The sequence below is a fragment of the Ambystoma mexicanum genome, chromosome 3q, assembly GCF_040938575.1.
Source record: "Ambystoma mexicanum isolate Mex_15411 chromosome 3q, UKY_AmexF1_1, whole genome shotgun sequence".
Classification (NCBI taxonomy): domain Eukaryota; kingdom Metazoa; phylum Chordata; class Amphibia; order Caudata; family Ambystomatidae; genus Ambystoma; species Ambystoma mexicanum.
In genome coordinates this window covers 1,105,373,009-1,105,385,608 of record NC_090926.1, presented here as the reverse complement: position 1 = coordinate 1,105,385,608, position 12,600 = coordinate 1,105,373,009, and the positions used below count along the sequence as shown (strand labels likewise).

General features: G+C 39.3%; 5 non-coding genes across 5 annotated transcripts; all 5 read right to left on the bottom strand.

Annotated features, from left to right (window-relative positions):
- Positions 1 to 1,440: 1,440 nt before the first annotated feature.
- On the bottom strand, positions 1,441 to 1,516 carry TRNAW-CCA (transfer RNA tryptophan (anticodon CCA)). Its single transcript has one exon. It is a non-coding gene; the product is annotated as a tRNA-Trp (tRNA).
- Positions 1,517 to 3,479: 1,963 nt separating this feature from the next.
- TRNAR-CCG (transfer RNA arginine (anticodon CCG)) lies at positions 3,480 to 3,555 on the bottom strand. The gene has a single exon. It is a non-coding gene; the product is annotated as a tRNA-Arg (tRNA).
- Positions 3,556 to 5,520: 1,965 nt separating this feature from the next.
- TRNAR-CCG (transfer RNA arginine (anticodon CCG)) lies at positions 5,521 to 5,593 on the bottom strand. The gene has a single exon. It is a non-coding gene; the product is annotated as a tRNA-Arg (tRNA).
- A 1,965-nt stretch (positions 5,594 to 7,558) lies between these two features.
- Positions 7,559 to 7,631, bottom strand: TRNAR-CCG (transfer RNA arginine (anticodon CCG)). The gene has a single exon. It is a non-coding gene; the product is annotated as a tRNA-Arg (tRNA).
- Positions 7,632 to 9,599: 1,968 nt separating this feature from the next.
- Positions 9,600 to 9,675, bottom strand: TRNAR-CCG (transfer RNA arginine (anticodon CCG)). The gene has a single exon. It is a non-coding gene; the product is annotated as a tRNA-Arg (tRNA).
- Between the last annotated feature and the right edge of the window lie 2,925 nt (positions 9,676 to 12,600).

Here is a 12,600-nt window from a genome sequence, read left to right as displayed (position 1 = left end):
AGAATTGCTGTAAGATTTTTCCATTATGGACACTATTCTAGAGTTCCAGCATTTTTCTTACTCTGTCTCAAAAATTGATGATTTCTACAAACTAGATTTCTTGCCTGGCATATTTTCATTTCACCTGACATCTCTGACTTCCTATCTGTGGTGATCACTGTCTCACGGCCACCCACTTGGTAAAGATAATAACTAGGAGGTCATTGACTTAGTGATAATGTATTCATTGTCTCTAATGATGACTTCTATGATGCCCTCACACTGCAATGCCCTCTTCTAGGTTGGAACATCCTTGCTAACTTGCTTGACTTTTCAAGTAATCCTTCACCTGTTGAAGCCAGATATTTTCCGAAACATGTGTCACAGAGTCTCATGGGCATGACACTTGACACAATATCCATCTTGAGCACCAGATTTTTTGTGATTTTCATGTCTTACCTATTCATTTCCTTTGACATAGTTTCAGATCCTCTTATTAATCACTCACTGCAAGTTTTGAATGGTGCAGGTTTTGTGGACTTTTCTAAATAAAATGCATTACATTTGAATTCATCACTTTTCTTCCTGTTTTATCATGTTTATGTATTCCTGGTACACTGGTGTCGATTGGTCACTAAAAAGAGCACAACAGGATTCTATTCTACAGTACGGACCGTTGTCTTTCTCAATCGCTCCGATTCCATAATGGCAACAGTGCCGAGCAACAAGGGTACTTAACTGTGCAATCAATTCAAGAAAGTAGTTTCAACTCAGTGTCCACTTTCTGCAGAGACACTGGCAATAGGGCTATTTCGGGTGCTCTTACAGCAGGCTTCATTCTCATAAGACTATATTTTCTAATGCTAGTATTCTTGCAGAGGAAGGTGCTGTTCAGTAACATGTGAGTGCAGTGCAGCTCTATAAAAGGATGATCTACAATCCAGGGACACGACCCAACCAAGAGGACTTCCTGTAACATTCCACGACAGAGACAATCCCTTAAGAGAAACTTTTTCACTGCAGAGATTCTCACTGAGGAAAATGATTCTCAGTGCCAAAACACTGCAAGGAGGCTAGCTTAGGAGGATTCTCTTCACAGTTGAGATGGCACCTGAGGAAGACACTTTTCAGCAATTGGTGGCTACAGGGGAGCTCACTTAAGAGTAACATCTTAAATGCTGGGGCCCTCATAAGGAATTGAATTAGCAGTATCTGTTTCTCTGCTGCTATACTCCCTGAGAAGCAAAATATTAAGTGATATGTCACAGTTGCAAGGCAGCTCTATGAAGACAGGACAAGATTCACGTGTCTTTACTGCATAGTGTTGCGGTAATACATCAGTATTGACAAGGTGAATGAAATGAGTGTGATGATTTTCATTGATGAGACCTTTTAATCATCTTTATGTTAATATATGTTGAAATTCGTTCATATTTAATTAAGATCAAAATTAAAAATAATTGACTACCCAGGTGGGACTTGAACCCACAATCCCCAGCTTTGGAGGCTGACGCCTTATCCATTAGGCCACAGGGCCACTTGATGGAAAAGCACTGATCTGACCATAATAGACCAACTGAACACCAATTCACACACAGAATAAACACCCCATGGCAAAAACAACAAAAACATGAAAAAAAACACAGTCAACGTGTAAAGCAAGTCTGTGAGTTTGGAAAACACACCTTGCATATGATGGTCCAGTGAGCGAAGGTAAAGAAAGGAACAACTCCTGCAACACAAACCCTTCCGCAATTCATATTGAACACTTTTGATTGAAGAGAGTATACAGTGCGGTGGTTGCTACTCCTCGCCATCCTTATTTATAGTATTTTGATTTACATGCACTGAAATAGCTTTTAGTTTGGCTTCTGATGTTTTGTCTTCTAAAAAATTTGTATGTACTGGTACTTTCTACAGATGGAAATGAAGATGAACTCAAAATAGGGACAAATAGTCCTGACATACACCAATCCTTAGCAACTGCTTTGGATTGGCCAAATGCGTAAATTCGATGCACTGTGTGTTATATTCTTGGCATTCGCACTTTACAAAATTTAAGAATTGCTGTAAGATTTTTCCATTATGGACACTATTCTAGAGTTCCAGCATTTTTCTTACTCTGTCTCAAAAATTGATGATTTCTACAAACTAGATTTCTTGCCTGGCATATTTTCATTTCACCTGACATCTCTGACTTCCTATCTGTGGTGATCACTGTCTCACGGCCACCCACTTGGTAAAGATAATAACTAGGAGGTCATTGACTTAGTGATAATGTATTCATTGTCTCTAATGATGACTTCTATGATGCCCTCACACTGCAATGCCCTCTTCTAGGTTGGAACATCCTTGCTAACTTGCTTGACTTTTCAAGTAATCCTTCACCTGTTGAAGCCAGATATTTTCCGAAACATGTGTCACAGAGTCTCATGGGCATGACACTTGACACAATATCCATCTTGAGCACCAGATTTTTTGTGATTTTCATGTCTTACCTATTCATTTCCTTTGACATAGTTTCAGATCCTCTTATTAATCACTCACTGCAAGTTTTGAATGGTGCAGGTTTTGTGGACTTTTCTAAATAAAATGCATTACATTTGAATTCATCACTTTTCTTCCTGTTTTATCATGTTTATGTATTCCTGGTACACTGGTGTCGATTGGTCACTAAAAAGAGCACAACAGGATTCTATTCTACAGTACGGACCGTTGTCTTTCTCAATCGCTCCGATTCCATAATGGCAACAGTGCCGAGCAACAAGGGTACTTAACTGTGCAATCAATTCAAGAAAGTAGTTTCAACTCAGTGTCCACTTTCTGCAGAGACACTGGCAATAGGGCTATTTCGGGTGCTCTTACAGCAGGCTTCATTCTCATAAGACTATATTTTCTAATGCTAGTATTCTTGCAGAGGAAGGTGCTGTTCAGTAACATGTGAGTGCAGTGCAGCTCTATAAAAGGATGATCTACAATCCAGGGACACTACCCAACCAAGAGGACTTCCTGTAACATTCCACGACAGAGACAATCCCTTAAGAGAAACTTTTTCACTGCAGAGATTCTCACTGAGGAAAATGATTCTCAGTGCCAAAACACTGCAAGGAGGCTAGCTTAGGAGGATTCTCTTCACAGTTGAGATGGCACCTGAGGAAGACACTTTTCAGCAATTGGTGGCTACAGGGGAGCTCACTTAAGAGTAACATCTTAAATGCTGGGGCCCTCATAAGGAATTGAATTAGCAGTATCTGTTTCTCTGCTGCTATACTCCCTGAGAAGCAAAATATTAAGTGATATGTCACAGTTGCAAGGCAGCTCTATGAAGACAGGACAAGATTCACGTGTCTTTACTGCATAGTGTCGCGGTAATACATCAGTATTGACAAGGTGAATGAAATGAGTGTGATGATTTTCATTGATGAGACCTTTTAATCATCTTTATGTTAATATATGTTGAAATTCGTTCATATTTAATTAAGATCAAAATTAAAAATAATTGACTACCCAGGTGGGACTTGAACCCACAATCCCCAGCTTCGGAGGCTGACGCCTTATCCATTAGGCCACAGGGCCACTTGATGGAAAAGCACTGATCTGACCATAATAGACCAGCTGAACACCAATTCACACACAGAATAAACACCCCATGGCAAAAACAACAAAAACATGAAAAAAACACAGTCAACATGTAAAGCAAGTCTGTGAGTTTGGAAAACACACCTTGCATATGATGGTCCAGTGAGCGAAGGTAAAGAAAGGAACAACTCCTGCAACACAAACCCTTCCGCAATTCATATTGAACACTTTTGATTGAAGAGAGTATACAGTGCGGTGGTTGCAACTCCTCGCCATCCTTATTTATAGTATTTTGATTTATATGCACTGAAATAGCTTTTAGTTCGGCTTCTGATGTTTTGTCTTCTAAAAAATGTGTATATACTGGTACTTTCTACAGATGGAAATGAAGATGAACTCAAAATAGGGACAAATAGTCCTGACATGCACCAATCCTTAGCAACTGCTTTGGATTGGCCAAATGCGTAAATTCGATGCACTGTGTGTTATATTCTTGGCATTCGCACTTTACAAAATTTAAGAATTGCTGTAAGATTTTTCCATTATGGACACTATTCTAGAGTTCCAGCATTTTTCTTACTCTGTCTCAAAAATTGATGATTTCTACAAACTAGATTTCTTGCCTGGCATATTTTCATTTCACCTGACATCTCTGACTTCCTATCTGTGGTGATCACTGTCTCACGGCCACCCACTTGGTAAAGATAATAACTAAGAGGTCATTGACTTAGTGATAATGTATTCATTGTCTCTAATGATGACTTCTATGATGCCCTCACACTGCAATGCCCTCTTCTAGGTTGGAACATCCTTGCTAACTTGCTTGCCTTTTCAAGTAATCCTTCACCTGTTGAAGCCAGATATTTTCCGAAACATGTGTCACAGAGTCTCATGGGCATGACACTTGACACAATATCCATCTTGAGCACCAGATTTTTTGTGATTTTCATGTCTTACCTATTCATTTCCTTTGACATAGTTTCAGATCCTCTTATTAATCACTCACTGCAAGTTTTGAATGGTGCAGGTTTTGTGGACTTTTCTAAATAAAATGCATTACATTTGAATTCATCACTTTTCTTCCGGTTTTATCATGTTTATGTATTCCTAGTACACTAGTGTCGATTGGTCACTAAAAAGAGCACAACAGGATTCTATTCTACAGTACGGACCGTTGTCTTTCTCAATTGCTCCGATTCCATAATGGCAACAGTGCCGAGCAACAAGGGTACTTAACTGTGCAATCAATTCAAGAAAGTAGTTTCAACTCAGTGTCCACTTTCTGCAGAGACACTGGCAATAGGGCTATTTCGGGTGCTCTTACAGCAGGCTTCATTCTCATAAGACTATATTTTCTACTGCTAGTATTCTTGCAGAGGAAGGTGCTGTTCAGTAACATGTGAGTGCAGTGCAGCTCTATAAAAGGATGATCTACAATCCAGGGACACTACCCAACCAAGAGGACTTCCTGTAACATTCCACTACAGAGACAATCCCTTAAGAGAAACTTTTTCACTGCAGAGATTCTCACTGAGGAAAATGATTCTCAGTGCCAAAACACTGCAAGGAGGCTAGCTTAGGAGGATTCTCTTCACAGTTGAGATGGCACCTGAGGAAGACACTTTTCAGCAATTGGTGGCTACAGGGGAGCTCACTTAAGAGTAACATCTTAAATGCTGGGGCCCTCATAAGGAATTGAATTAGCAGTATCTGTTTCTCTGCTGCTATACTCCCTGAGAAGCAAAATATTAAGTGATATGTCACAGTTGCAAGGCAGCTCTATGAAGACAGGACAAGATTCACGTGTCTTTACTGCATAGTGTCGCGGTAATACATCAGTATTGACAAGGTGAATGAAATGAGTGTGATGATTTTCATTGATGAGACCTTTTAATCATCTTTATGTTAATATATGTTGAAATTCGTTCATATTTAATTAAGATCAAAATTAAAAATAATTGAAGACCCAGGTGGGACTTGAACCCACAATCCCCAGCTTCGGAGGCTGATGCCTTATCCATTAGGCCACAGGGCCACTTGATGGAAAAGCACTGATCTGACCATAATAGTCCAGCTGAACACCAATTCACACACAGAATAAACACCCCATGGCAAAAACAACAAAAACATGAAAAAAACACAGTCAACATGTAAAGCAAGTCTGTGAGTTTGGAAAACACACCTTGCATATGATGGTCCAGTGAGCGAAGGTAAAGAAAGGAACAACTCCTGCAACACAAACCCTTCCGCAATTCATATTGAACACTTTTGATTGAAGAGAGTATACAGTGCGGTGGTTGCTACTCCTCGCCATCCTTATTTATAGTATTTTGATTTATATGCACTGAAATAGCTTTTAGTTCGGCTTCTGATGTTTTGTCTTCTAAAAAATGTGTATATACTGGTACTTTCTACAGATGGAAATGAAGATGAACTCAAAATAGGGACAAATAGTCCTGACATGCACCAATCCTTAGCAACTGCTTTGGATTGGCCAAATGCGTAAATTCGATGCACTGTGTGTTATATTCTTGGCATTCGCACTTTACAAAATTTAAGAATTGCTGTAAGATTTTTCCATTATGGACACTATTCTAGAGTTCCAGCATTTTTCTTACTCTGTCTCAAAAATTGATGATTTCTACAAACTAGATTTCTTGCCTGGCATATTTTCATTTCACCTGACATCTCTGACTTCCTATCTGTGGTGATCACTGTCTCACGGCCACCCACTTGGTAAAGATAATAACTAGGAGGTCATTGACTTAGTGATAATGTATTCATTGTCTCTAATGATGACTTCTATGATGCCCTCACACTGCAATGCCCTCTTCTAGGTTGGAACATCCTTGCTAACTTGCTTGACTTTTCAAGTAATCCTTCACCTGTTGAAGCCAGATATTTTCCAAAACATGTGTCACAGAGTCTCATGGGCATGACACTTGACACAATATCCATCTTGAGCACCAGATTTTTTGTGATTTTCATGTCTTACCTATTCATTTCCTTTGACATAGTTTCAGATCCTCTTATTAATCACTCACTGCAAGTTTTGAATGGTGCAGGTTTTGTGGACTTTTCTAAATAAAATGCATTACATTTGAATTCATCACTTTTCTTCCGGTTTTATCATGTTTATGTATTCCTAGTACACTAGTGTCGATTGGTCACTAAAAAGAGCACAACAGGATTCTATTCTACAGTACGGACCGTTGTCTTTCTCAATTGCTCCGATTCCATAATGGCAACAGTGCCGAGCAACAAGGGTACTTAACTGTGCAATCAATTCAAGAAAGTAGTTTCAACTCAGTGTCCACTTTCTGCAGAGACACTGGCAATAGGGCTAATTCGGGTGCTCTTACAGCAGGCTTCATTCTCATAAGACTATATTTTCTACTGCTAGTATTCTTGCAGAGGAAGGTGCTGTTCAGTAACATGTGAGTGCAGTGCAGCTCTATAAAAGGATGATCTACAATCCAGGGACACTACCCAACCAAGAGGACTTCCTGTAACATTCCACTACAGAGACAATCCCTTAAGAGAAACTTTTTCACTGCAGAGATTCTCACTGAGGAAAATGATTCTCAGTGACATGTCACTGCAAGGAGGCTAGCTTAGGAGGATTCTCTTCACAGTTGAGATGGCACCTGAGGAAGACACTTTTCAGCAATTGGTGGCTACAGGGGAGCTCACTTAAGAGTAACATCTTAAATGCTGGGGCCCTCATAAGGAATTGAATGAGCAGTATATGTTTCTCTGCTGCTATACTCCCTGAGAAGCAAAATATTAAGTGATATGTCACAGTTGCAAGGCAGCTCTATGAAGACAGGACAAGATTCACGTGTCTTTACTGCATAGTGTCGCGGTAATACATCAGTATTGACAAGGTGAATGAAATGAGTGTGATGATTTTCATTGATGAGACCTTTTAATCATCTTTATGTTAATATATGTTGAAATTCGTTCATATTTAATTAAGATCAAAATTAAAAATAACTGACGACCCAGGTGGGACTTAAACCCACAATCCCCAGCTTCGGAGGCTGATGCCTTATCCATTAGGCCACAGGGCCACTTGATAGAAAAGCACTGATCTGACCATAATAGACCAACTGAACACCAATTCAAACACAGAATAAACACCCCATGGCAAAAACAACAAAAACATGAAAAAAAAACACAGTCAACATGTAGAGCAAGTCTGTGAGTTTGGAAAACACACCTTGCATATGAAGGTCCAGTGAGCGAAGGTAAAGAAAGGAACAACTCCTGCAACACAAACCCTTCCGCAATTCATATTGAACACTTTTGATTGAAGAGAGTATACAGTGCGGTGGTTGCTACTCCTCGCCATCCTTATTTATAGTATTTTGATTTATATGCACTGAAATAGCTTTTAGTTTGGCTTCTGATGTTTTGTCTTCTAAAAAATTTATTTGTATGTACTGGTACTTTCTACAGATGGAAATGAAGATGAACTCAAAATAGGGACAAATAGTCCTGACATACACCAATCCTTAGCAACTGCTTTGGATTGGCCAAATGCGTAAATTCGATGCACTGTGTGTTATATTCTTGGCATTCGCACTTTACAAAATTTAAGAATTGCTGTAAGATTTTTCCATTATGGACACTATTCTAGAGTTCCAGCATTTTTCTTACTCTGTCTCAAAAATTGATGATTTCTACAAACTAGATTTCTTGCCTGGCATATTTTCATTTCACCTGACATCTCTGACTTCCTATCTGTGGTGGTCACTGTCTCACGGCCACCCACTTGGTAAAGATAATAACTAGGAGGTCATTGACTTAGTGATAATGTATTCATTGTCTCTAATGATGACTTCTATGATGCCCTCACACTGCAATGCCCTCTTCTAGGTTGGAACATCCTTGCTAACTTGCTTGACTTTTCAAGTAATCCTTCACCTGTTGAAGCCAGATATTTTCCGAAACATGTGTCACAGAGTCTCATGGGCATGACACTTGACACAATATCCATCTTGAGCACCAGATTTTTTGTGATTTTCATGTCTTACCTATTCATTTCCTTTGACATAGTTTCAGATCCTCTTATTAATCACTCACTGCAAGTTTTGAATGGTGCAGGTTTTGTGGACTTTTCTAAATAAAATGCATTACATTTGAATTCATCACTTTTCTTCCTGTTTTATCATGTTTATGTATTCCTGGTACACTGGTGTCGATTGGTCACTAAAAAGAGCACAACAGGATTCTATTCTACAGTACGGACCGTTGTCTTTCTCAATCGCTCCGATTCCATAATGGCAACAGTGCCGAGCAACAAGGGTACTTAACTGTGCAATCAATTCAAGAAAGTAGTTTCAACTCAGTGTCCACTTTCTGCAGAGACACTGGCAATAGGGCTATTTCGGGTGCTCTTACAGCAGGCTTCATTCTCATAAGACTATATTTTCTACTGCTAGTATTCTTGCAGAGGAAGGTGCTGTTCAGTAACATGTGAGTGCAGTGCAGCTCTATAAAAGGATGATCTACAATCCAGGGACACTACCCAACCAAGAGGACTTCCTGTAACATTCCACTACAGAGACAATCCCTTAAGAGAAACTTTTTCACTGCAAAGATTCTCACTGAGGAAAATGATTCTCAGTGCCAAAACACTGCAAGGAGGCTAGCTTAGGAGGATTCTCTTCACAGTTGAGATGGCACCTGAGGAAGACACTTTTCAGCAATTGGTGGCTACAGGGGAGCTCACTTAAGAGTAACATCTTAAATGCTGGGGCCCTCATAAGGAATTGAATTAGCAGTATCTGTTTCTCTGCTGCTATACTCCCTGAGAAGCAAAATATTAAGTGATATGTCACAGTTGCAAGGCAGCTCTATGGAGACAGGACAAGATTCACGTGTCTTTACTGCATAGTGTCGCGGTAATACATCAGTATTGACAAGGTGAATGAAATGAGTGTGATGATTTTCATTGATTAGACCTTTTAATCATCTTTATGTTAATATATGTTGAAATTCGTTCATATTTAATTAAGATCAAAATTAAAAATAATTGACTACCCAGGTGGGACTTGAACCCACAATCCCCAGCTTCGGAGGCTGACGCCTTATCCATTAGGCCACAGGGCCACTTGATGGAAAAGCACTGATCTGACCATAATAGACCAGCTGAACACCAATTCACACACAGAATAAACACCCCATGGCAAAAACAACAAAAACATGAAAAAAACACAGTCAACATGTAAAGCAAGTCTGTGAGTTTGGAAAACACACCTTGCATATGATGGTCCAGTGAGCGAAGGTAAAGAAAGGAACAACTCCTGCAACACAAACCCTTCCGCAATTCATATTGAACACTTTTGATTGAAGAGAGTATACAGTGCGGTGGTTGCTACTCCTCGCCATCCTTATTTATAGTATTTTGATTTATATGCACTGAAATAGCTTTTAGTTCGGCTTCTGATGTTTTGTCTTCTAAAAAATGTGTATATACTGGTACTTTCTACAGATGGAAATGAAGATGAACTCAAAATAGGGACAAATAGTCCTGACATGCACCAATCCTTAGCAACTGCTTTGGATTGGCCAAATGCGTAAATTCGATGCACTGTGTGTTATATTCTTGGCATTCGCACTTTACAAAATTTAAGAATTGCTGTAAGATTTTTCCATTATGGACACTATTCTAGAGTTCCAGCATTTTTCTTACTCTGTCTCAAAAATTGATGATTTCTACAAACTAGATTTCTTGCCTGGCATATTTTCATTTCACCTGACATCTCTGACTTCCTATCTGTGGTGATCACTGTCTCACGGCCACCCACTTGGTAAAGATAATAACTAAGAGGTCATTGACTTAGTGATAATGTATTCATTGTCTCTAATGATGACTTCTATGATGCCCTCACACTGCAATGCCCTCTTCTAGGTTGGAACATCCTTGCTAACTTGCTTGACTTTTCAAGTAATCCTTCACCTGTTGAAGCCAGATATTTTCCAAAACATGTGTCACAGAGTCTCATGGGCATGACACTTGACACAATATCCATCTTGAGCACCAGATTTTTTGTGATTTTCATGTCTTACCTATTCATTTCCTTTGACATAGTTTCAGATCCTCTTATTAATCACTCACTGCAAGTTTTGAATGGTGCAGGTTTTGTGGACTTTTCTAAATAAAATGCATTACATTTGAATTCATCACTTTTCTTCCGGTTTTATCATGTTTATGTATTCCTAGTACACTAGTGTCGATTGGTCACTAAAAAGAGCACAACAGGATTCTATTCTACAGTATGGACCGTTGTCTTTCTCAATTGCTCCGATTCCATAATGGCAACAGTGCCGAGCAACAAGGGTACTTAACTGTGCAATCAATTCAAGAAAGTAGTTTCAACTCAGTGTCCACTTTCTGCAGAGACACTGGCAATAGGGCTATTTCGGGTGCTCTTACAGCAGGCTTCATTCTCATAAGACTATATTTTCTACTGCTAGTATTCTTGCAGAGGAAGGTGCTGTTCAGTAACATGTGAGTGCAGTGCAGCTCTATAAAAGGATGATCTACAATCCAGGGACACTACCCAACCAAGAGGACTTCCTGTAACATTCCACTACAGAGACAATCCCTTAAGAGAAACTTTTTCACTGCAGAGATTCTCACTGAGGAAAATGATTCTCAGTGACATGTCACTGCAAGGAGGCTAGCTTAGGAGGATTCTCTTCACAGTTGAGATGGCACCTGAGGAAGACACTTTTCAGCAATTGGTGGCTACATGGGAGCTCACTTAAGAGTAACATCTTAAATGCTGGGGCCCTCATAATGAATTGAATGAGCAGTATATGTTTCTCTGCTGCTATACTCCCTGAGAAGCAAAATATTAAGTGATATGTCACAGTTGCAAGGCAGCTCTATGAAGACAGGACAAGATTCACGTGTCTTTACTGCATAGTGTCGCGGTAATACATCAGTATTGACAAGGTGAATGAAATGAGTGTGATGATTTTCATTGATGAGACCTTTTAATCATCTTTATGTTAATATATATTGAAATTCGTTCATATTTAATTAAGATCAAAATTAAAAATAATTGACGACCCAGGTGGGACTTGAACCCACAATCCCCAGCTTCGAGGCTGATGCCTTATCCATTAGGCCACAGGGCCACTTGTTGGCAAAGCACTGATCTGACCATAATACACCATCTGAACACCAATTCACACACAGAATAAACACCCCATGGCAAAAACAACAAAAACATGAAAAAAACACAGTCAACATGTAAAGCAAGTCTGTGAGTTTGGAAAACACACCTTGCATATGATGGTCCAGTGAGCGAAGGTAAAGAAAGGAACAACTCCTGCAACACAAACCCTTCCGCAATTCATATTGAACACTTTTGATTGAAGAGAGTATACAGTGCAGTGGTTGCTACTCCTCGCCATCCTTATTTATAGTATTTTGATTTATATGCACTGAAATAGCTTTTAGTTTGGCTTCTGATGTTTTGTCTTCTAAAAAATGTGTATGTACTGGTACTTTCTACAGATGGAAATGAAGATGAACTCAAAATAGGGACAAATAGTCCTGACATACACCAATCCTTAGCAACTGCTTTGGATTGGCCAAATGCGTAAATTCGATGCACTGTGTGTTATATTCTTGGCATTCGCACTTTACAAAATTTAAGAATTGCTGTAAGATTTTTCCATTATGGACACTATTCTAGAGTTCCAGCATTTTTCTTACTCTGTCTCAAAAATTGATGATTTCTACAAACTAGATTTCTTGCCTGGCATATTTTCATTCCACCTGACATCTCTGACTTCCTATCTGTGGTGATCACTGTCTCACGGCCACCCACTTGGTAAAGATAATAACTAGGAGGTCATTGACTTCGTGATAATGTATTCATTGTCTCTAATGATGACTTCTATGATGCCCTCACACTGCAATGCCCTCTTCTAGGTTGGAACATCCTTGCTAACTTGCTTGACTTTTCAAGTAATCCTTCACCTGTTGAAGCCAGATATTTTCCGAAACATGTGTCACAG